Source organism: Ambystoma mexicanum, chromosome 5q (genome assembly GCF_040938575.1).
Source record: "Ambystoma mexicanum isolate Mex_15411 chromosome 5q, UKY_AmexF1_1, whole genome shotgun sequence".
Lineage (NCBI taxonomy): Eukaryota > Metazoa > Chordata > Amphibia > Caudata > Ambystomatidae > Ambystoma > Ambystoma mexicanum.
Window position 1 is genome coordinate 700,809,967 of NC_090933.1, and position 23,015 is coordinate 700,832,981.

The window sequence follows — 23,015 nt, forward strand, 5'->3', positions numbered from 1 at the left end:
AGCATAACTTGTTGGAGGTACATGAGCCAACGGGAAAAGAGACTCTCTGAACATAGCTCCCTACCGTATATAAGGTAGTGGAAATTACCACAAGACTACCACATATAGCTCTCTGTCGTAAATAAGTCAGTGAGTTTGCCCATGGTGGCGCACCAACACTATCACTGGAAATTGTGGTATCCCTAGAATGCAGGTCTGAGGTCTCTCTAGTGATCACACGAAAAATCTAAGCGAAGATAAGGGATTCTGGACATTGGGGCCACAAATAAAACAAGGGAATTATGCTCACCAAAATACCACCAACCACGTATACCAAATAAGCAGGTCTGGGTGCTGAAATAATGCATGTCCATTGTATTATTGTTGCACATGGCCAAATCTGAATACAAAGAGTGATTATTGCTAAGTTATTTTTCGGCGGTAATAAAATACCGTCAGGCCCCAAATCTCCACAAAATACCCTACAGGCGTGCTGCCTTGAGTTCAGCCAAGAACCATAGCTCAGATGGTCGTCTTTGTAGTTGGATCAGCCTGAGGGGGGCCACCTGATCTGCCAGTGAGTGAGTCGGAAGAGAGAGGTCAACCTCATGGGATAGACCGCACTTGGTATGGACTAGGGGAACCAGTGCCTTGAGGTTTGCTGAGCATCAATTACAGAGCATAGCTCTAGGGAGGTCGCTCTTAGAAGGAGGGCTTGGAAGTTTAAAGAGAAGGGGCACTAAGTAGTCATCAGACCACAGCACTAGTTTGGCAGGGGAGGTGGATAGTTCAGACTTGTTGGCCAGCAGAAGGTCTAATGTGTTCCCCAGCTCATGAGTGGGATTGAAACCTAAATCAAGAAGGCCATCAAAGAATTGATCCAAAATAGGTGCCTGAGGCACATTACAGTTTACATTAAAATCCCCTAATATGACTGAAGTTCAGCTAAGAGGTCCAGAAAGGGATCAAGAAAACCTGCATGCGACCCGGTGGGTCTGTAAACGATCAGAAAGTGACACGTGTAGGACGCCGAGAAGGCATATCATAGTAACAGTGCTTCCATAGCAATCGTATGGATAAACGGAACCTGAAACACAGCATATTTATATTTAAAAATCATTGCCACCACGACCCTTGGATATGGTGACACTCGGTCAAGATGTATAATTTTATAATCACAGGGCAAAGCCTGAACAAGCACCGGGGCGGATGACTCAGTTAACCACGTCTCAGTTAAGCAGAGCATATCCGATGCATGATCTTCTAGGAGATTCTTTACAGATACAGCATGTGCTGACAAGGATCTAGTATTTAATAGAATTGCATTGAGACCCAACATGCCTTGTACGGTGGGGGACGGACAGGTTACCGAAGGCAGGCCCCAGCCGGGGGGAAACTTGGTTGAAGGAGGGGCTAAGTCGCAAATATACTGATGCATAGTTCCACTGCAGTGGTGTTGGTTGGGCCCATACTTGGCCCAGACAGGCGCAGACAGGCACCGACGGTCTGGTCTTTTAGCGCGACTTCAGCACAGCGAGCCCTATCCCGCTATGCCCGACCACTGCACTGTCAGCGTGTATACTATACACATAGTATAACCATAGACAATCAGATAGCACCTACAATAGACAGCAACGACAGAATAGGGTTAGCCTGTGAATACAGGTAGAAAGAAAAAAGACACAGCAATACCCAAGCCGAGCCTTGGGTTTGCAATGAGGCCAGTCACCCTCTGCCCACAGGAGTGGGGAATACAAGGAACAGAAAAGGGATTTAGTGCCCGCAAAGTTCAAAGAAGTTATTAAAAAGAAAATAAATAATTAAAAGTAAAAATGTATAAAATTAGGTGCAGTGTGAATAAGAGGCTCGCAGTCAACCGCCACGGCCCAGAAATAACCCTGAGCCTAAAAGGAACAGTGTGTTAAAACGGAATAGCATTAAAATCGAATCTAGGTAAAATAATGAAGGAGCACCGGAGGCTCAAAGCCATACCGTATGAATCCCAGGTATTTAATGGGGAGGGGGCAAGAGTACGAGTGGTGTAAATTAAACTCTCCAAACTTGCCTGCAGGTGTAATCTTCTATTATATTATGATTTAGGTGGCTTGCTTTAAACCTGCAAAACATCATTCTTTGCTGCAGCCTTCCAAGTTTAAAGTGAGCCTTTCTGACTCCAGCAATCACCCTATGATTGAAGGTCAGACCTGGGCAGAAAGTTTAGGGTGAAAACCTATTTCTCTCACAACCTGCCATCTCCACACCCTGGTTTTCACTCACCTGCACTATTTCCTCATACCGTCTTTTATTTTCAGGAATGCGTCTTTCTCCTCCCGCCCCCCACCCACCCCATGCTCATCCTCAAGCCCCTCCTTTCACGCTGCTTATGTCGCAGAAAGCTGTTACTTTCTTGCAGGTCCTGTGTCTTTGTAAAGGTTGAAGTTGTCGTTGCCACAATACTAACTGGGTACCTCTATCCCCTATTTGTCACATTTTAATGAAGTGATGCTTCACTAGCTGGTCATTCGGTCCTCACCAGCACGACCCACTGGGAGAATTGTAATACCTGGGCTGTCTCATATCAAAATACTACAAAGTACTAGCAGCAGCGCCGGTGTCATGTGGTCTCCTCAATTTAGTTTCAGAAGTATCCTTGCTGCAGTGTTTTGAATGTGTTGGGAGTTTTTTGGTGAGCCGCTCTGCCATTCAAAGGTAGAGGCTGTCTGCATAGTTGATTCTTGATGATACTAGGGAGATGATTGTGAGGGTTCTATGTGGGAATGAGAGGTAGGAGAGCATCCCTTTAAGTAGTCTCAGGAGGTAGAAGCATTTATTGTAATAGCGATTACTTCTGGTTCCAGTGAGAGTCCGTTGTCCCTGAATATTCCCTGGTTTTGTTACCACCTTCGAAGTCTCCAGTTGGGTTCCCATGCCAGCCTGCCAGTCCACTTGTGAGTCTGTTGTGTTGTCCTCTGGCAGTGAGGTCATTATTTCTGTTTTGGTCAGGTTTCATTTGAGGTTGTTCATTGACATCCAGCTGTATATGTTGGTGAGGAAATTGTTCAGGGTTTTGCTGGGGTCTTGGGTCGTGCCTATCTTGCTGATGAGTTGTGTGTCCTAGGCGTAGTTGAACGAGGTCAGTCCATGGTTTCTAATTATTTTCATCAAGGGGGACATGTAGAGGTTGAAGAGAAGAGGGGAGAGGCTGGAGCCTTGTGCCATTCTACAGTGTATGTTTTTGGTGGTTTGAGGTAAAAGGATGTAGGTAGTTTCTTTTGGTTCAATTTGTGAGGAAGTATTTTAGCCATTTAAGGTGAAGTCTTTTACAGTGCATTCTTCCAGTCTTTTCAGTTAGTGTTGTGGCACTGATTGTGTCAAAAACCGCTGATATGTCCAGAAGTATGAAGGCAGGTTGAGTGCTGTTGTCTGCATTTATTTCTAAGTCTCTCATATGGACAGGAGTGCCAATTCCGTTCCTCTAATGGGTCTGAAGCCGACTTGGGAGTGGTCAAATGTTCTGTTTGTTTCTACAGAGCTAAGAAGAGTTTTGTATACATGGTTCTCCAGTAATTTTGCGGAGTAGGGCTGGTTGGCTATAGGTTTTTAATTACTGGGGTCTTCCACAAATTCCGTTTTGTTTTTTTATTAGTGGCTTGATGTAAGCCGGTTTTAATGATTTCGGTACAATTCCTGCGTTTAGGGATAGATTCATTAAAAGCTGGAAGTATGATGCTGGGGCGTTGTGGTTGAGGAATTCTTTGTAGATGCCGAGGACAACGGTTGCTTGGAGATCCAGTAAGGTTGGTTTTCTTTATTAGTGTGGGGAAAACGTCTTTGTCTTTTGGTTCAAATCGGATGAGTCTTGCTGGGGTTGTTGGATCATCAGCTGTCAGTGTTTACATGGTTGCTTGCTTCAGTGGTCTGTTGGATTGTTTACATTTTTGTTCTAAGGTAGTTGGGGATGTTGTCACATAGTGCTTGTGACTGCTGATCAAAGAGCTCAACAAAAACTATAAAATGTTCCAATGGTCCTGTGTCATTTATACAAGGGTGCACCCAATGGCATTGTTATTAAAATACGACACGCCACACTCCAAGTGTGGCCTAAAGTAATCCTCTTCAAGCCAGTCTGTTACAGTTCACAAAATATGTTATTTAATACATTTCATTGAATACTGTATGAATCACAGCAGCATTTCAATTTTTCATATATTTTACTCCCTTACACGGATATATCAAACAATAGTGTACCAAACGTTTTCCTAGTAAAACACCATAAAACTACATACAACATATCTCTCCTTTCATCCATGTCATTCATTCGACATACTTCCACGACTACTATCCTACCTGACATTTTTCATTCTTCTCACACTCAATAAAAAGGTTTTTGGGGGGAAATTCATCACGGAAACACTATTAGAATATCCACTGTGTTCAATGTCAAAATAGAGTCGCCATCACTTAGTATAACTCCATATGTTGTCTTCTTAGACACTTCTGCTGTCTCATAAGACCGCTTGTTGATCATTCAATTAGTCCCTTCCACTTCCTCATGTGGGATTTGCCATTTTTGGTGTACTCTAAAAAAAATTACACATCAAACGGTGTTAATTGCCCGCTTTCGAACAGCATTGCCTAAATGCTGTTACTATTAGCACTTTTAATGTGTGCGCGGGAGATTAATTCCCTAATGCTTAACATGGCACCTGATCAAAGAGCACCTTTAAGACTCTTAAAAGTGTCCATTGTCATGAGGGGTGGGGGCGAGGCAATGCACCAATTAGGGGTGGGGGCTCATCAAACAGGGTGGCCATTGTCCTTCTTTGCTACCACCCCCAGAGTCACATATGGGTTACCCACAAGGGACTTTACTCACAATTGTTGGGTGTCTTGACCCACGTTCAAGTTATTATGCTGCAACATTTGGTGCTGAGGGCTTAGAAAATCCAAGATGGCGGAAAAGCCCACATTTGCGCCAGAATCCAGGAGAACCACACAGTTTTGCGCACACCAAAATGGTCGCCCGACCTGCCAGCCACCAGTGCAAAGAAAGATGGTTCTGTTCAAAATCTGTTTTCATTAATGTCAAAAATTGCTAAGATCATGGGCCCGAAACCACCAAACAAAAATCCAACTCTGGATGAGTGTTCTACTTTACTCTACTGCAGATCCACATCAATGCCATGTCAAGCAAGGATCATATACTATCAAGTAAAATCCTTTCTTTTTGAAATGTATTAATTCAAGACAGCTGTCAAAAATAGGTGCAGTACCGGCATTGGACACTAGCCGGCGCTAGCGATCTAAACTCTGAGAGATCTGTATTTCAGGAGTTGCAAAAGGATCCAGAGCTAGCTGGGACTTCAAAGGCTTGCTGATTCATGAACATTCTTAACACCTGCTTTCCCAGAAGGCAGTCTGATTCAATTAACAGTTCAGAGACCCACACAACAGCCCAGGATATCACATGGCCCTGTTGATTGAGAGGGAGGAGTTTCCCCTGCAGCCTGCAGGACACAACACAATAGACCCTTTCAATTGAATAGAAATGCAGATTAGGGTGTAACTGTCCACAGCTGCCCTGCCAGGAAGGAGAGGCCTGTGATCTCTGACTCACCAAGTTCTGGGGGGCGGGCCAGACTGGTATGTGAATTCAATTAAGGGCAAATGTATGTTTGATTAAATTGCTTATAAAATCTTGTATTAAGCTCACAGAAATGTACAATTTGGGGGTCCTTAATATGGAAAATGCCCTCACGAATTGAGACCAAACTCCACTTTGTGCGGTATTCTGGGACCGAACCCCGCTATTTATTAATATTGCAGACACTGTGTTTAGGATAGAGAAATAGTAATTTCCAGTAATATGCTCAGGGAAGGGGTGCAGGTCTGTGTAAATTTTGAGGAAAAACCAATATGGCGAAGGTCACTAAAAAGCACAAAATGTTGCCATTTTTGAACCCAGGCTCTTAGGGGGATCATAGTTGGGCAAGAGTGTATCTTAAATTAATCTGTGATATGTGTATGTAATTTCAATGACGTGTGTATCTGGGAAACCTGTTAGTTATGAAAAATTCATTTCCTAAGTAAAAGCAAAGGGGCATTTCTTCAATAGATTGTAAAATGATGACTCACTCTGACACACTATCCCTTCTCAAATCAGGTCACAGAGAATCCTTGACCTATAAAATCATGAGAGGTTTGGGCATGCAGAATGAGCCGACCCACCCACTTTCAAAAGACATAAAAAGAGACTGCTTTGGACAGGCAGGACACTCACTTTCCATTTTCTTGCGAAGGACTCTGCCGGACCAGACAATATCCAGAAGGACCATCTCCAGAACCTAGAATCCAGACTTCAGAAATTTTTCAGTAGGCCTCAAAATCTTTTGCCAATTATTCAACAGCCGGGTGAGCTGTTTGATTCTGGCTAGAACCTTGGGCCAGGACCATATCCAGACCCAGAAAGCAGAGCTGTATCCAGAACCGGTAGCAGACCCAGAAAGCAGTGCTGTATCCAGAGAGACCAGAACCAGAGAGACCAGACCGCTGTGAAGTGCCGCTAGCAGACCCAGACCAGATCGCTGTGGGCAGAACCAGTACCAGAAACCGCCCGGAGTCCAGTCCAAACCTGACCAGACCTTGACGGCCTATTTCAAATTTATAGTGTGAAAACCCATCTCTTAGTTTAAGATAATCTGATTCAAAACATTTGAATCTCTCCAGAACTGCATCATAGGAATCGTGTGTTCATTCTGTCATTTCAAAGCTGTAAAAGTGTAATTTTGTCATTCTGAAGTTTACTTTCATTTCGAGAAACTACCTTCACTAAATTGTCCGTATCTTTTGAATCGTAGGTGCTAGGAACGAGATTTAACTTTCATTTTAAAGCTAAGATTCTAAGCTTTCCAACAAGCCTAAAAACATTCTACTCCTTATAGTTTTTCTGTAATCGCGCTCGACGCACTCGGAAAAAGTGCAGCAATTTGCGATTTGGTCCAATTAGCTCCTGTCAAAATAGGCGCTTTTGCTTGAACTGATAAAATTCGTCTTCAACCTGCTAATCCCTCATTGAGCATCGCAAGTGTGACTTGAACTAATCTTAAATAGCTATCACCTACCCTGAACCTCCTATAGGGAATTAAAAGCATTTTTAGCATATTTTACTTCATTGCCACCACATTTAAAAGGATTTGCCTGCTTTAAAATCATACCTGTTTTCCTCTAAGCTCGCTGGGGGGAACTGGAACTTTGTATTGCATTTTGTTTGTATTCCTGAAAATTGTGTGCTCTCCTTCCATCTCCTTATATTGCATAGGGGGGGGAGTGAATTGCCACCAGGTTAAAAGGGAACATATTATCTCTTGTGAAACCCTATCAGTTTATTTCTGTACGTCATTCTTTCCATCATTGTTTTTCCTTGAAACCATAAAAGCATTCTCAGTTACCTTTTCCTTCCTATACCAACTCTTAAGTAATTAAATAAGCGTACAATTGTAATATTATCCATTGTTGATCACTGCCATATTCTTAAGTGTGATATCAAATATTAATTTATTATAAAAGTGTGATATATATATATATATATATATATTGTTTAATGTTTCCAATAAATCTTTTAAATTGCAAAACACACCTACTTCTTGGCTCAGTGAGGTCAGGGGGATTCAAAGAGAGGGGCGTTATATAATGGTTTATCATCCAGAGAATAACTTGTCATAAAAATATATAAATAAGGGCTTCCCTTGGGCGTCCCAGACGAGGCACTGACTTAGTGGGATTGCTGAATTGAAGTCACTTAACACAATTCACCTCTTTTTGGAGGTTCAGAACTTTCTTTTCTCCAATTTTCCCTCACCCAACAATCCCTATGCCTTTGATAGACTTCAGTGGGATCACCCTCCCAGCAAACAATGAACAGCCTCCAAAAGAATACTTATGTCCATGGACTGAAATGGGGTGCCTGTGGTGCAAAACTGTTTGACGTCACTGCCTTTAGGAACTGCACAGGTGGAGAGGAAGACCCCTGACTACTGACAGATCTGAAGAGAAAATAGACCATGAAGCTAAATGCTAGGGAAACCCGGTCACTTGGGAACAGTCTCTCTTCATTTAGACAATGAGGGAGAAGATAGACAGAGAATGAAGGACCTCATATTCCTATTTCCTCTCTTTCTGGAGTGGAGGAAGGAGAGCATGAACTCTACATGTCAATGAGTAGCCTGTGCGTGTTACAAAACCAGGAGCAATCACTGTAATGACTGGCTTTCTTAAATCCCAAGGACACGGAAGGGGAAACTCTCCAAGCAAACACTAGGCGAAGGACCCATCCGGAGTCAAATCGGCTCTTGCAGGTCAGGCGGCTCTCATCGCACCAGGCTTTGCAGCAATTAACTTTAACTCTAAAAAACCAAAACACTGAGTCGAGAAACCTGAAAATGCAGCAGAGGGTGGCCATCCCTTGGCAGTATCAAAAGATTAAATGAAATTCAGATATTCTATGTTAAAAGACATTGGTATTGCCAGCATGTGCCACCGGTGTGGCCTCAAAGAGCTGTTCATCTGTCTGGACCTGGAGTTTCCATGCTCTAGCATTGGTGTGTGGTTGCAAGAGCACATGCTTGTACTGTGTCTGATGCAGGTAATGTTGGGTACAGTATGTCAGGACCAGAGAAATAGTTCTGATTGGATTGCGTTCTTGTCGCTGCATCCATTGCGTACCTATGTATGTCCATAAGACGTTAGGAGCATACATTCTTGTTGCTGCATTCATTGCATGCCCATGTATGACCGTAAGGTCTTAGGACAATGGCTTTTTTTTGCTACCTCAATTGCGTACCTATGTATACTCGTAAGATGTTAGGAGCATGTGTTTTTGTTGTCCATAAGATGTTAGGAGCATAAAAGAAAAGAACCAAGTCAGTAGAGGCAGACACATTCTGTGGGAGAATTTGTTGTGCAAGGCCTAAGGTAGGGCTCTTTCCCATGTAGGGCAAGCAGGTGTCTTGCCTAGTGATCCGAGACATACTCCAATGGTGGTGGCGCTAGCATGTTGCTGCTGTGAGTGTATACAGAAGACACAGGATACAAATGGGCTGTGACTCAAAGCCTTACAGAAGTTGTTGTTGCTATCGTATATTTGCGCTTCCATGCCTATTGCAGAGTGTCTGCGGCCTCACAGACGAACAAAAGTCTAGGGTTGAATTCCACCAATTAATCTGGATTGTAATAGCCACACTTATTTAATTTAATTTATTGGGTATTTATAATGCGCCTATACAGCAATTGGTATTTCAAGCCGCAACAAGACAAAAAAGGGGGGGCAAGGGGAAGGGATGCAGAAGAACAAAAAACGGTCCTACTAGGCCTTGTGTCATTCGGATCGTGCAAGTGCAGTAAGAAGAAGTGGAGGGGAGTGCGGGGGTGTAGTGCCGGTCAGAGCGAAATGCGCTAATGGGGGAAAAGAAGTGCAGGTCAGAGTGGAGAGTGTGAAAGTGCTGGGGGGAGGAGTAGTAAGGGGGGCAAATAAGTAGCACCAGGGTTGGCACTACGGAAAGGTCCGCAGTATTGCAAACAGAGTGAACGCGCTTGCAATGTGCCTGTTGCAAATCTGTCTATGGAGTGAGCATTTGCAAAACAGTGATTAGTGGCCCAGCGCTAGAACATACTCTGCATGTGCACACTGCTGCACACACTCAATGTATACTTCGATGGAAACAAATATTGCACAGAAATTTGCAATGCCACGAGTGGCAACGTACACATACATATTATGTTCTAGCACAAGTCCATTAGGTGTTCTTTCAAGCATGATTGGTCTAAACATATATATATATATATATATATATATATATACATATATATATATATATATATATATATATAGTCTGCTAAAAGTGAAAATATTTGCTTTGTTCATGAAAGTCAACGATCTGCAAACATTTCCATAATGCCCCCACTTGTCCACAAATCAACACATTTCCTGCACTATCCGTTCACTGCATACATTATCGGGTGACATTAGCCATGGTGAGCCTATATTTTATTAGGCACTTTCAAATTAGATGAAAAGATTCTTAGTTGTATGCTGATCTTTTTCTAAGCATATTTCCATAACTTACTTGGATTCATTGCCTAAGCTGTTGGCATATACACAAGAAACGCCAAAGCCTGCTTTCCCATTTGCACCAAAGGTTTCCGTAGAAACCCGTTATTCATGTCACTGAGCAAGGATCATATTAGCGTAATCATTGCAAAGCACTAGATTGTCCATTCCCAACCCATAATTGCAGTGTCCTTCCCTGAGTCCCGCTTCCGGGTCATGAATGCAATGGCGGGGTATGCCAAATGTTCCCAGCGCATGTGTCCAGTACTGAAGGAAAGCATAGCACAAATGGCTGGGAGCGGAGTGCTGGGTGACACCTGCGGCAGCTCCTCACTCCATAGGTTGACTGGCTGGCCCTTTACCATTGGCAGTTATCCCTTGTCCCCTGTATAACAGTAAAGTGATGTTACCAGTTCGCTTGCTTTGCAGATTTTTGGGAAGTTAATTGGAGTAAAAACTCCAGCCAAGAGCTGCTGATTTTTACTCCATTTTCCCTCCAAACTCAGAATATGGCCATGTGCTAAAAGTACCAGTAATGTCAATAATGCCAATTTATTACCATACCAGCGTACTCGTAATGAGTCCCATTGTGTCAGCACCTACATTACTGCAGCGGCGAAAAGAGAGGGGATCCAGCAAAATCCCCTCCCACCCTATCAAGGAGTAAAGACAGCAAGGAAGTACTCGATGACAGAGTAAGCCGAACATGCGGTCAACATGCAGGGAGCCACACTGCAGCAAGACAAAAAAGCGTGATGGCTAGAAGGTTTAGAATTCATCTTAACCCCTTGCATTGCTCTGGACAACCCTCCAGACCATCGTTCTTCAGCCTGCTAAGCCATTACAGAAAGAGGAAAGACCATATGCAAATCAGGCCTGGTTCCAGCCCAAAAGAGGCAGTCCAGCCCAAACTGCTTAGTCACATCACTTTTGCACGAGACCACAAGCAAGCCCAGACATGTTGTGGCCTCATTGGGTGTATCAGTGAGCTGTAGCTTGAGTGCCTTGGGCCAGCAGTTTCAGGATACACGTCTGGGCATACAAGTCACACTCGGGGTGACCAGAGCAAAACACAAGCGATGATGGCTGAAAGATTCAGAGCTAATCTTAACATCAGCATTGCTCTGGGCAACCCTCCAGAGCAACGTTGTTCAGTCTGTCAAGCTATTGCTGCCAGCATTTTTAGGAACCCTGATGACAGTGGCCGCCCTGTGGCTTCCCCATTGCAAAACTATGTAAAAGTACTGGGATGCACATAACATGCCCCGGGAAAAGAATATAACAATTTTATTGAATGCTCAAGGGGAGAAGCCCAATGGAATTTTGGTATTTTTAAAGAAATACCCCCGAGCCAACAGTGATAATGAAGAAACAGTGTTTGATAAAGCAATGGAACAATGAGCATACAAGGAAAAAGTTAATCCGAAGATGCGATGTATGGAAATACAAGAACAACAGATGGAAAGAAGGGGAAGAAAACGAATAGAGGACAAGGGTCGGGCTAGTAGTCAACAGAAAACCCTGTTTCTGCTACAGCCATGAGCTGCACATAGTCAACGATCGCAGTTGTTCTGAAAGAGCCAAAGTATGTCCAACCGATGGCTAACTGGGTCACTTTGCTGATGAGTGTTGGCACAGGCAACATTTCAGGGTTGAAGGAGTCGATGGAGGAATTGATAATGAAAGAGTCAATACTACATTAATGGCGATTAGCAGTTGGACAACCAACAGGTCCAGCCACATTGCATGGTGAGATTGGGGAGGATTGAAATTCTGCTAATAGCAGACCCCAGGTTGAACCTCACCTTCATCCAATTGGTCCTATACAAGAAAGTGGTACTTCAAACGAATGTTTGTGTTAACTCTATGAGCGTACACCAAAGAGTGTTTAGAGGCAACCACGCAGACCTGGTGGGCACAGACACAGCACTATCAAGCTCAAGAAACACACTTCTGAGCAAAGTGTGATTTGCTAAACAAGGTCTAGCCATCCTGGGTTGGAATCTGCAGAGAAGTAACATTAAACTGAACCTTTAGCAGCAGAGACCAGATGATGAAACATGTGAGGGCACTGAGGAGCAGAATAAAGAATTGTTCTCCAAATAGTTAGAATGTGTGAAGAAAACTCTTCACTAAATACAACTATAAAATGGAGCTGTACCTGCCAATCATAAGGCCAGGTCGGTACCCATAACCACCAGGCAAGATTTCAAGGACAGTTACATGACCTTAAGGAGCCATAGAACCAGTTGAAACCAGTGAATGGCTGAGCCCAGTGGTCCACAAAAAGGAAGCAATGTTAACAAACCTTGACTATACGTGGATCTCTGCAGTCAACAGAGAAATAATCACCAACAACTATCCCCTATCGGGTATCCCTGGGTTGGTAGTCATGCTGAAAAGTGGCACTATTTTCCCCAAGCTCAACATATGAAACACAAGCTATCAGATTAGGTAACACAAAGAACCGAAATCACTCACAGCATTCATCAATCCGCTTCGAGCATATAGGTATATATGCAGGCTGTTTGGCATCTCCACCTCCCCCACTCTGCATTCTAATGGATGAGGGACGTGTCAACGAGAGGTGCCAAAACATGTATTTTAGGACAATAGGCTGATGAATGGTGAAAACCAGGGCATTGATAACAAGCCCTTGAGAGTTACAAAGTGCAGGCATCTACCCGGGAATGAAAAGTGTAAATTAATGATGGAGACTGTGGAATCCCTGGCCTACACCTCCAGAAATCAGGCCCAAGTTGGATCTCCTCAAGGCAATCAATGATACCTGAGAGGCGAGCACCAAAGGAGAGCTCAAATCCTCTTGCACCGCTTATAGTATTACGCAATGCAAGTTCCAAACTCATCTGAAAAAAGAGAAACCATGTGCTGATTGCTAATAAAAAGGTCAGAAATTAGAAGGGAACAAGAGCAATAAGCAGCTTTTGCAGACCTGAAGTAGACAAAAGCATCACTATCAATGCCAATGCTTATGGAATACAAACATCTCTTATCCAGAGGGAGAAAATGGATAAAAGCAGATTCACCTATGCATCCAAAACCACCAATGTTCTCATTGAACAGGAACTATTCAGTGATAGGAATACAAATTATGGCCTATAAGTGGGCAGTAACATACTTCAAAATGAATTGATGGGGTTGCAACTTCTGCTTCCTGGTTGACTACAAACCCCTGGTACCTATGCTCAGTCCAGGAGTGAAACAAAGCATCTATACCGACTGGTGACCAAATTGCACACGTACATGCTCACAGTCAAACATGTTTCACGTTGTTTCACGTTGGAGTAATAGCCAATAAGGCGGGTCGGAAGAAGGAACCGGATACTTTGAGTGAATTTTAGTGGTTTTTAATGAAATTATATAGATACGGCCTAACTTTCCCTATCGCTAAAGGGTTCACCCTACCTATCTAATAGAACTGAGGGTGCTCATCTCAGTCATCAGGAAGTCCTCAAATAACAATGTCCTAGGTCCAAACCTAACTCTACCTGACCCTACCACTAAGATACACAACTTTCTTTAAGGCTATGTTGTGGGCAATTAATCTTTACTTACTTTCCCACACTCGTGCCTCTTGTTTTATAGTCTCTCAATTGACCCCTGATTAAATTATGTGGGATTTGATCCCCTTGTAAATTGTCCCTCTCTTGGGATCTTTCTTTAGTGCTTTCTCTTCTATTCTCATACTCTCTTGGCTTATGAGACCACATCCCTTACTCCCAGGGTATTTGTCTCCAGTCTCTCTCTATTACCTTTTTAGGTTTTTTGGTATTCACTCAACAAGCTCTCCACATTGCTAGTGAAACAACTGTAGTCCTTGTGTCTTGTCTTTGAGACTAGGACAAGTTACACTCTTCATGCACGTTATTCCCCTCACAGGGTTGCTGGTTATTGGCTCCAAGGCACTTTTCACATGAGTAGTTCATTAATTGCATTCCTCTTGACTCGTCTTTTATGACTAGGATGAGTTGTACTCTTCATGTGTTCCTTCACTGGCTGCCTCCCACTTTTCCATCGTTCCCCCATAGCGTTTGGTGAGTTTGGGACCCTTGTAGGGGTTGGCACTCATTCAGGTATTCTTCTCAGTAGTCGGTTTCCTCTTCCCTGGCTTTTGTCGGCATTGTGATCTTCAGACTCAGATATGATATGATATGATTGTTTATTTATAATGTGCTTAATACCCAGAGGTTTCTAAGCGTAGACCCGGGGATCAAACCTGTGTTGCTCCGTGTCGTCTTGCTTCCAAGGCAACCACTTTGCCCCTGAGCTATCCTCCCAATGACAATGAGCTCGTCTTGCTCCCAGAGTGATGGTCTTGGCGTAGTTGGGCAGGGCTTTGCTCACCATGATTCGCTCATGGTCATGCCACCACCAGACCCTGGACACCTCTTCTCTCTCGGGCACTGGTTTTCACGGTGCCTTTTTTGCCGGTCTTCCAGGGTCTTTCTTTGGCGATCGTTGCCTGTTCAAATGTCACAGGATCCGTGGCTAATCTCGACTCTGCTACTTCTTGGTGCAATCACGTCAAGGGGCTTCCCCAGCATCCAATACTCTCTCTCCTCCTCTCCTCTACTCGTCAAAGTTAAGTGCAAGAGTCTTAATGGGACATCTTCTTTTCCTTTCTCTGATGGTTTTGCTTCAGCATTGCCTACAGCCACATGTAAGGATGTTGCATTCTTCTTCCCAGTAGGCAGCCCCATATATGCTGATAGTGTGGCTGATCCAGGGAGTTCCTCACAGGACTGGGAGTCCTTCTCGCCTAAGGGGGAGTCACTCCCAGTGAGGTCCCACTTGCCCATACCCCTAGGGTGGATCTTGTGAACTGGACTAATCTCCCTAGCCTCAAAGGGGATGGCTCCCCCTTGGGAGGAAATGACACATACCGACAATTTATCACACAAAACTGTCCAATGTCACATCTCCCTTGCAAGGAACTAGTGCGGACAATGATCTTAAATTCCTAAAAATAACATCAGCGAACAAGGCACCAAAATCAACAAAAATGAGGGGTTTGTTGCAATGGCCTTGAATGATACATGCAATTCATCCCAAAGCTATCTGTGACAGAGCACATGCTGTTCAGAGGAGGCAAGGGCATCCCGGCCCATCAGGATGAAACATACGATTATTGCCAAGTCACATAAAGGCAAGCTGGCAACCAACAAGTGCAGAAAAATTGAGGAGTACTGGCAGGCCTAAATGGAGGATGATGCAGAAGGAGCAGTGGGTTATTGCCATACATTTCATATCCGGGACAAGAGATTTCACAGCAGGCCAACCCCTAGAGAGCACAAAGGCCCCAGAGGCCCCTTGGAGCAAGCCAAGACTAGAGTGTCATGGTCCCGTAGATCAGGTGGAACTTGACAGCCAACATGGCATGCAAATAGTGAACTGTGTGCTCAGAATAGTGTTCAATGTCTACAGAAACATTTTCAGCAGAGTTTTTCCCAAAAGTGATAGTTATCAAAAACAGTATTCATTTGGATTAAATGAGATGGCAGATTTTCTATGTGTATATGTATATATTAGATACATAGAATGCAAACCTAGCTAGAATGCACTGGAGCACTGTGCATAGGGGATGCATCCAGGAGATTACATATGAGTGTGAGGGTCGCAGAGCAGCTGGGATAGATAGATAGATAGATAGATAGATAGATAGATAGATAGATAGATAGATAGATAGATAGATAGATAGATAGATAGATAGATAGCCCAGACATGCCAGTTCGATCTCAGACAAGGGGCTACCCTAATACAGACACCCCTTACAAACTCCAATGGCTTGGAGGCTAGAAACACCCAGACAAGGCAGGAGCTATTCCTATCCAGATACCCCTCTCAAATTCTGACGGCCTGAAAGTTATAACACAGACCGCCACGGACCATAACCAGCCCATTTTGTTGTGAACAACCTGCTACACTACACATCTGGGGAATCTGGGCAGACTACTCCATTATTTGCCCGCATATCAATATGAGGCTACCAGTATTTTCGACATCAGTACCCTAATTAGATGCACCCCATCAACTATCAGCATTGTCTACATACATCAAATAGATGGGGTTGTCCAAATGATCTGTTTTTGGTCCTCAGGAAGGCAGAGCAACTACTCCTTATTGCTGAAATGTATCCAGCCCTTTGTGCACATTTAAAGCACACAGACCACAGACTGCTCATATTTGAATACGTATAATCTGAGCTAGACATAGACCCCTGAGCCCATGAATTGTTATAAGGGCAGGTATCTTCGCAAGTTAAGAAGTGTCTGAGCTCAATTCTCTTTAGCTAACACTGTAGCTGTTATTGTGTATATCAAATGATTGGTTCTCATTTGTTTTTTGTATATTGTATGTGCTTTCTGTACTTTGTTGTAATTTTTTTGAAAAAATGTGTGCCTAATTAAATGAATACATTTTGGACACTTGGTGAAAAAAGTCAAATGTCTACATTTTGCCTAATATGTGATTGACAATTAGAAGCCACAGGTTTTTCGAGAGATAAGGTGTGGAATTTAGAGCACGTTTGAAATTCTCACACCATTTAAATTTGTGGTGTAATATTTTGATGTTTCCCCAATCTCGGTGAGAGTAGGGGATTGTCCTTACATTGCAAGGGATACATAGGGGAGCAAGGTAAAGGGGGAGTTCTATAGAGGGCGATTTAGGGGAGCATTTGAACAATCAGGAAATGGCCAAATAGGATGGAGTGAGCCAGTCTTATCTGCATTGGAAAGTTGTTGCCGAGTCAGGGTGGCCTAGCAGGAAAAAGATAGTTGTCCTAGTTTTTGGAGTTCTTTTTTTCCAGCCTTGCAATTCATGTGCTAAGGACTGCAAAGTGCAGGGCACTATATTGAAATTGACACAATAGAGCTCCTTGCAGGGTGGGGTCACAGCATCCAGACAGAACCCCAGCCCTAAGGGTAACATTCCTAAAATGCATCTGATGTGTGAAAAGAGGGTGCAAAGCAACCTTTGCAGAGGACACAGTTAGACAAATGGTAAAAATATAGAGTGGATGCAAAACATAGCAGCTTGGCGGTTTTTATCTCTGTTGATGGCTAATCTGCACCCCAGCTCATAAGATAATTAACTTAAAATTCATACTGTATGACTTGATTTGGCTGAAATTCGCAAAAGTAATAACATGTTTAAAAAGTAATAGTAAATCATTTACCAACTGGAGAAACGAAACATAACATGCTATATTAATGCTATATTAATGCTTAAATATGCATGTGCATGCTTCAAAACCAGAGTGCAAGTATAGTAGGTGGCCAAATACTCAACTTGAAAAAGGGAGCAGAGGGGAGTTAGGCTCAATCCTCTCCACCATTGCTGTCTTTAATTATTTGTAAATGTTATGGTAAATGACATGACATGCAAACATACTGTTTAATTGAAATGTGTCATAGCACTGTTCTGTGTTTTCACTGCTGTCTCCCAACCACACATGAAGTACAAATCCAGGTGGTATCTAACAAAAGCAGATCCCACCCTCCAAGTGGCTGGCATTGTTCATGGCCAAGAACACTCGAATCACTGCAGCCCGGGGCTGGGGTAGTGATGGTGGAATGCGAGAGAGGCAGACGAGCAGCAACTGGGCATGCAGATTGTACACTGGTCATCGAAGGAGGACATATATTTGATAAAAATTATATTTATTATTAGGGTATTTATTGAGCACAGACGTAGCTTTGGAAAGCACTGGAGCATTTTACAATAATTAGGGAGTAACAAGGTTAGGGAGCAGAGAAGTGGGGAGGGGCTCTAACAACAGTGGAGGGAGGGCAATTTGTCAGTAATGAATCTACAAGCAATGAGGGGAGGAAACAGTGGAGAGTGATATGGACCTTGAAGAGGAGGGTATTGAGCTCCTTCCTGAACTGCAGAACTGAAGGCCTGAGTCAGATGTTGATGCGGAGGAGGTTCCAGAATCTTGGGGCATAGACAGAGAAAGCCTGTCTTCTGTTTTTGTCCTTCCTGCACCAGTTGAGTTCAAGTCTGCTGATGTCCTTACTTTTGGTGGGATGTAGGACTCTAGAGATGCTGAGGTTCTCAGGGAGGTGGCTTGGGGACTTCAGGATGACAGCCTTGCAGATTATGCAGCAGGATTTGAGGATGATACAGGTTTTCAGTGGGTGCCAGTGCAGTTCGATGAGGGTTGGGCCAGACATTGTATATCAAAAGCTGAATGACATCAGCAACCTTTAAAGGTTTTTGGCCTCTACATGCCCAATATCCTTTTTTCTGTAATACAAAACTAAGCTAATAAGGCTGAAGTGAGTGCAAAGCTTCTGTCACTCAATGAAATCCGAACTCTTGGCAACCTCACTTCCCAGTGTTTAACCAGTGAGCGGCCAATGCTTCATGGACCCTCAATGGTCCTCAACCAACTATTTTCATAGAACCGGATGTACACTGTAGGTTGCAACATGGACCCCGGTGATCACTCCTGCAAATACCATAAGAGAGAAGTGTACTTGTTTGGGTAGTCCTGCACTGTATTTAGGTACGGGACCGGCCACCTTCATTCCGTCAGCGCCGATTACGAGGTTTCCTTTGTGGGACCCGGACCAGACGTCTGGTAAAACCAGATGTCTTTTCTGGGTCCCGCGAGGGGAAGAGGGAGGTAATAACGGGTCACTTGTAATGTGCCCGTTATTACTTCCATCCCCATTCCCATTGAGCCGTATTGGGGCTCAAATGGGAATGGGGAATGGTTCCTGCAAGGAGGAATTACCAAGTCCTCCTATGTCGGAATGACCCGGTAAGTCCCCATTGCAGGAACCCGGTAAAGGAGCCCGGTTTGGAGGCAGCTATGGAGCTAATAGCACCATGGCTATCGCCAAACTCGTAATGAGGCCCTATCATGTAACTGACTTGTCTATTTTTCTGGAACCCTTAAACTGTCTTTGGGCGTCTTATGCAAAATATGAGGCATAGAAAGCAAAAGACGTTTCAAACTATGTCAACATAATTATTAATGGGGTATTTTTTATGATATATGTATTATCAAACAATCAATAAGGTACCTTTACAACTAATGAGGATGACATTAATGTATTTCTCATTATAATTGCCCCTTTGGATGTTCCGGTGGGTCGGTGATTAGCTTGGGACTAATATCTATAGAAGGTCCACAAAAAATGGAGGTCAATGTTGTCCTTTCAGTTCACCTGACTGTGGATGCATTATTTGCATACTAAAAGGCCACAACCCAAGAATGAGACTCATTTTTATAAGGATTTTCCCATTTTACTAAAATGTAATATTCCTCATTTTGTCATAAAAATATAGCAAAACAATTTTGATCAGGACCGATCATTACTTTATTAACCTTTTTATTTTGGCATATGTTATTTATAATAATAGTGCATTTACAAATATAATTGAGTGTTAGGTTGGAAACATTTGTTTTAAATGTGATATATTCAGAAGACATTGGTTTTCCGTGGAGTTGGAAAACATACACCCTACTGAAGGATATGGATCACAGGATATATGCTACACGGGCACTTTTCTATGTTGCTACAAACGTATAAGAAAGTAGTTACCAGAGTCATCACATGCCGCTGCATGAGAAGATGGCGACCGCCATGAAGACATGTGTTACATATAAAAGTAGTCCCAAATGGCAGCAATTGTTCAACTAAATGCCAACAGCAAGAATCCGATGTGGTTATCATACTGCATTGTTCTCCATAGAGGATCTATTGTAAGTACCAAACAAAGAGAGGTCATTAGACATACTAATATAATAGGGTTTTGGTTGCATGTCTTTTTAAATACAATTTTTCTCTAGTATTTGATCTTTTAAAAAAAAATATTATTATTATTATTATTATTATTATTATTATTATTATTATTATTATCATGATTATTATTGTAGTTATGGAGCATGTACCTAGCTTCGAGAAGCAACTGAGCTCTTCACAGGGGTAAAAATAGAAGAGAGATAAGGCGGGGTTAGGATACAGAGGGGCAAAGCTGTACAGGGTGGCAGGGAGAAGAGGGGCAGACAGCGTCTAGCGAGTCAGGTTGCGCAAGGGGTGACGTAATGGCCTAGCTGTTAAGGAGGCGAGACTTCTTCAAGAGGGAGGTGGGTCTTGAGTTCTTTTCTGAATTGTAGGAGCGTGGGGGCAAGTCTGATGCTGATGGTGAGAATGTTCCATAGTCTTGGGGCGTAGGCAGAAAAGGCTTGTTTTCTGGTCCTTTCCTTTTTGCAGCAGCGCATTTTAAGTCTGCATATGTCCTGGCTTCTGGTGGTGCACTGTCCGCCGGATATGCTGAGTTTCTTTGAGAGGTAGCTGGGTGACTTGAGGGCGATTGCCTTATAGATGATGCAGCAAGACTTGAAGGTGATTCGTTCATGCAGTGGAAGCCAGTGAAGGTTGATGAGGGTCGGGCTGATGTGGTCGTATCTGCGTATGCCCTCGGTGAGGTGTGCAGCTGCGTGGGGGACACTTTTATGGGGCACAAGGGAGGATGACAGGATGCCCCAATTCAGGTAGGGTAGGGCCAGTGGTTGAACAGTGGATCTAAATCTGTCCACATGGAGGAAGGGCTTGACTTTGCACAGTAGGGAAATCTGATAGCAAGCTGTCTGAGTTTTCTTAGGTATGTGTGTCTTGAAGGAGAGGCATTTGTCGATGTGGAGGTGAGCTCGGGTGTGAAGCCCTCAGGGTTCATGTTTGACAGCAAGGACTGTGTGTCTCAGTGTTCGGTGTTGTTGGTGAGGAGTAGGAATTCAGCCTTGGAGGGGTTGAGCTTCAAGTATGCACTGGATATCCAAGGTTGGATCAGCGAGAGGCAGGTTTAGAATGTGTAGGTGTCCTTGATGGAGTCGATCTTGAGGTATAGCTGTGTGTCACCGGTGTATTGGTGAATGTGGATGTTGTGTGTGGCAAGGAGAGCTCCCAGCAGCTCCATGTATAGATTGAAGATCAGTGGGGAGAGGATGCAACCCTTTTGGACTCTGCATGTGACGGGTAGCATTGTCGAGCTAGAGGAGTCCATCTGAACAAACTGCTGGCGGTTGGCGAGGTAGCACTTGAACCAGCGTAGGACAAGGTTGCTGATTGCCATGTGCCAATGTAGGGTGTCCGTGAGCGCCTGGTGGTCTACTGTGTCCAAAACAGCCTAGAGGTCGAGCAGAACCAGGAAGCAAGGGTGACTTGCATCAAGGATGTTGAGGGCGTCATTGACCACCTGTTTGGTTGCAGTCTTCATGCTGCATCTGGGTCTGAAGGATTGGTAGGTTTGGAGGAGATTTTTGGTTCTGATGTGCAGCTGCAGTTGCACGGTTAGCGCTTTCTCAGTGAGCTTACCTAGGAAGGGAAGATGGGTGATGGGGCGATAGTTACCTAGGTGGTCGGGATCCGGAGTGGGTTTCTTTAGTAGAGGGTGGATTTGCTTTGTCTTGAGTGGGAGGGTGCCGTGAATTAGGGAGCTGTTGATGATCTCCAGGTAGGGAAAGAGAGCTTCTGCAGGGAGGGTCTTGAGTATGGATACTGTGAGGATGCTATCTGTATATGAGGTGGCTTTGAGTGTGGCCTGGGTTTCTATCATGTCCGCTGTAGAGAGTGTCTTAAATGTTGTCCAGAGTATGACGATTTTGCAAGGAGGGGTGGGAGGTTGGTCTGTGGATGCCGAGCTGGTGTCCATGTGCTGGGGAATATTGCTGTTTTTGTCAATGAAGAAGGTGTTGATTGCGGTGGATATTCTGATGGAGTGTGGTATGGTAGGATTGGGTAGTGGTTTGACTCAGTGCTTGACCGGTTTAAAGAGGGCTTTGCTTTTGCTGTTGGCATCTGAAATGGTATTCTGATAGTAGGAGACCGTGGCTGTGTTGATTAGTTATTGGCGGGTTGCTCTGAGTCCTTGAAGAGTGCCAGGTTGGATGCAGTCCTGGAGCAGTGCCAGGTTTTCTCTTGTTTACTGATGACTCGTTTGCTGAGGCTGAGTTCTTGCATCTAACAGGGTGCTGACGGTTTCGGTTTTCAAGTGTATTTTATTCAGAGGTGCGTGACGGTCGTTGGTGTTTGAATGGGTGGCATTGAGTGCTTCTAGTAGAGAGTCACAGTTTGGTTGGGACTGTTCGGTCTATGTGGGGTGGAGGTTTTCAAGGACGTCCCTGAGGGCTTTCAACGGGAAGTTCTTGAAGGACCTGAAGGTTTGTCCGATGGGTTTCTGCTGCGAGTGCTTGACTGTGGTGGTGTGCAGTATGTTGAAAGGCATTGCCAGGTGGTCAGACCAGTCCCCATTTTCTTAGGATGGACAAGTTATAAACCAATCAAAAAAGGTTGATGATACCTTAGCATTGTCAAACCATTGTTTTGAGATTAGATACATTAGGAACAATTCAGAAAAACATCTATAGAGGTTTTTGTGTTTACAGGGTAAGAATACATTTGCACCACTGCATTACATGACCCATGTGGAATATAATGCATTGACAAGATACTGAAATGAGAAAAACATGATTGACATACATATGGTAAGAATTTAGATTTGTATAAAATATTGTAGCAAGTCTTTTACTAAGACAGTTTTGTATTCTTTTCAACCATTAACAAGGTTGCATCATGGCATAAGAGAGTATCTGAGATTCTGATATTGTAGGAAATTCATCTAATATACATTTGGTTATTGGAACAACACTGTTTAAAACATTGACATTTTTTTATTGAAAGACAAGATTTAAGAAGAAAATAATTGGCCTTTGTTTCTAGGTTAGTATATTGGTTATTATTACTATATAGCTTAAAGGATTCCTGGAATGCAGGCAGCAGAGGCACTAGCATAAACCTGCAGCTGCTGGCCCTCTCCTTATATTGATGATTGGAAATAATGAACTGTAAGAAGAAGATTGACATAGCTGATCATCCAATCCCTAAGAAGCCCAAGC

General features: G+C 43.6%; 1 protein-coding gene across 1 annotated transcript in view; it reads right to left on the reverse strand.

The window, feature by feature from the left end:
• Window positions 1-23,015, reverse strand: part of SLCO5A1 (solute carrier organic anion transporter family member 5A1) — a 697,625-nt gene that overhangs the window by 431,442 nt on the left and 243,168 nt on the right. The gene's annotated exons all lie outside the window — the stretch shown is intronic.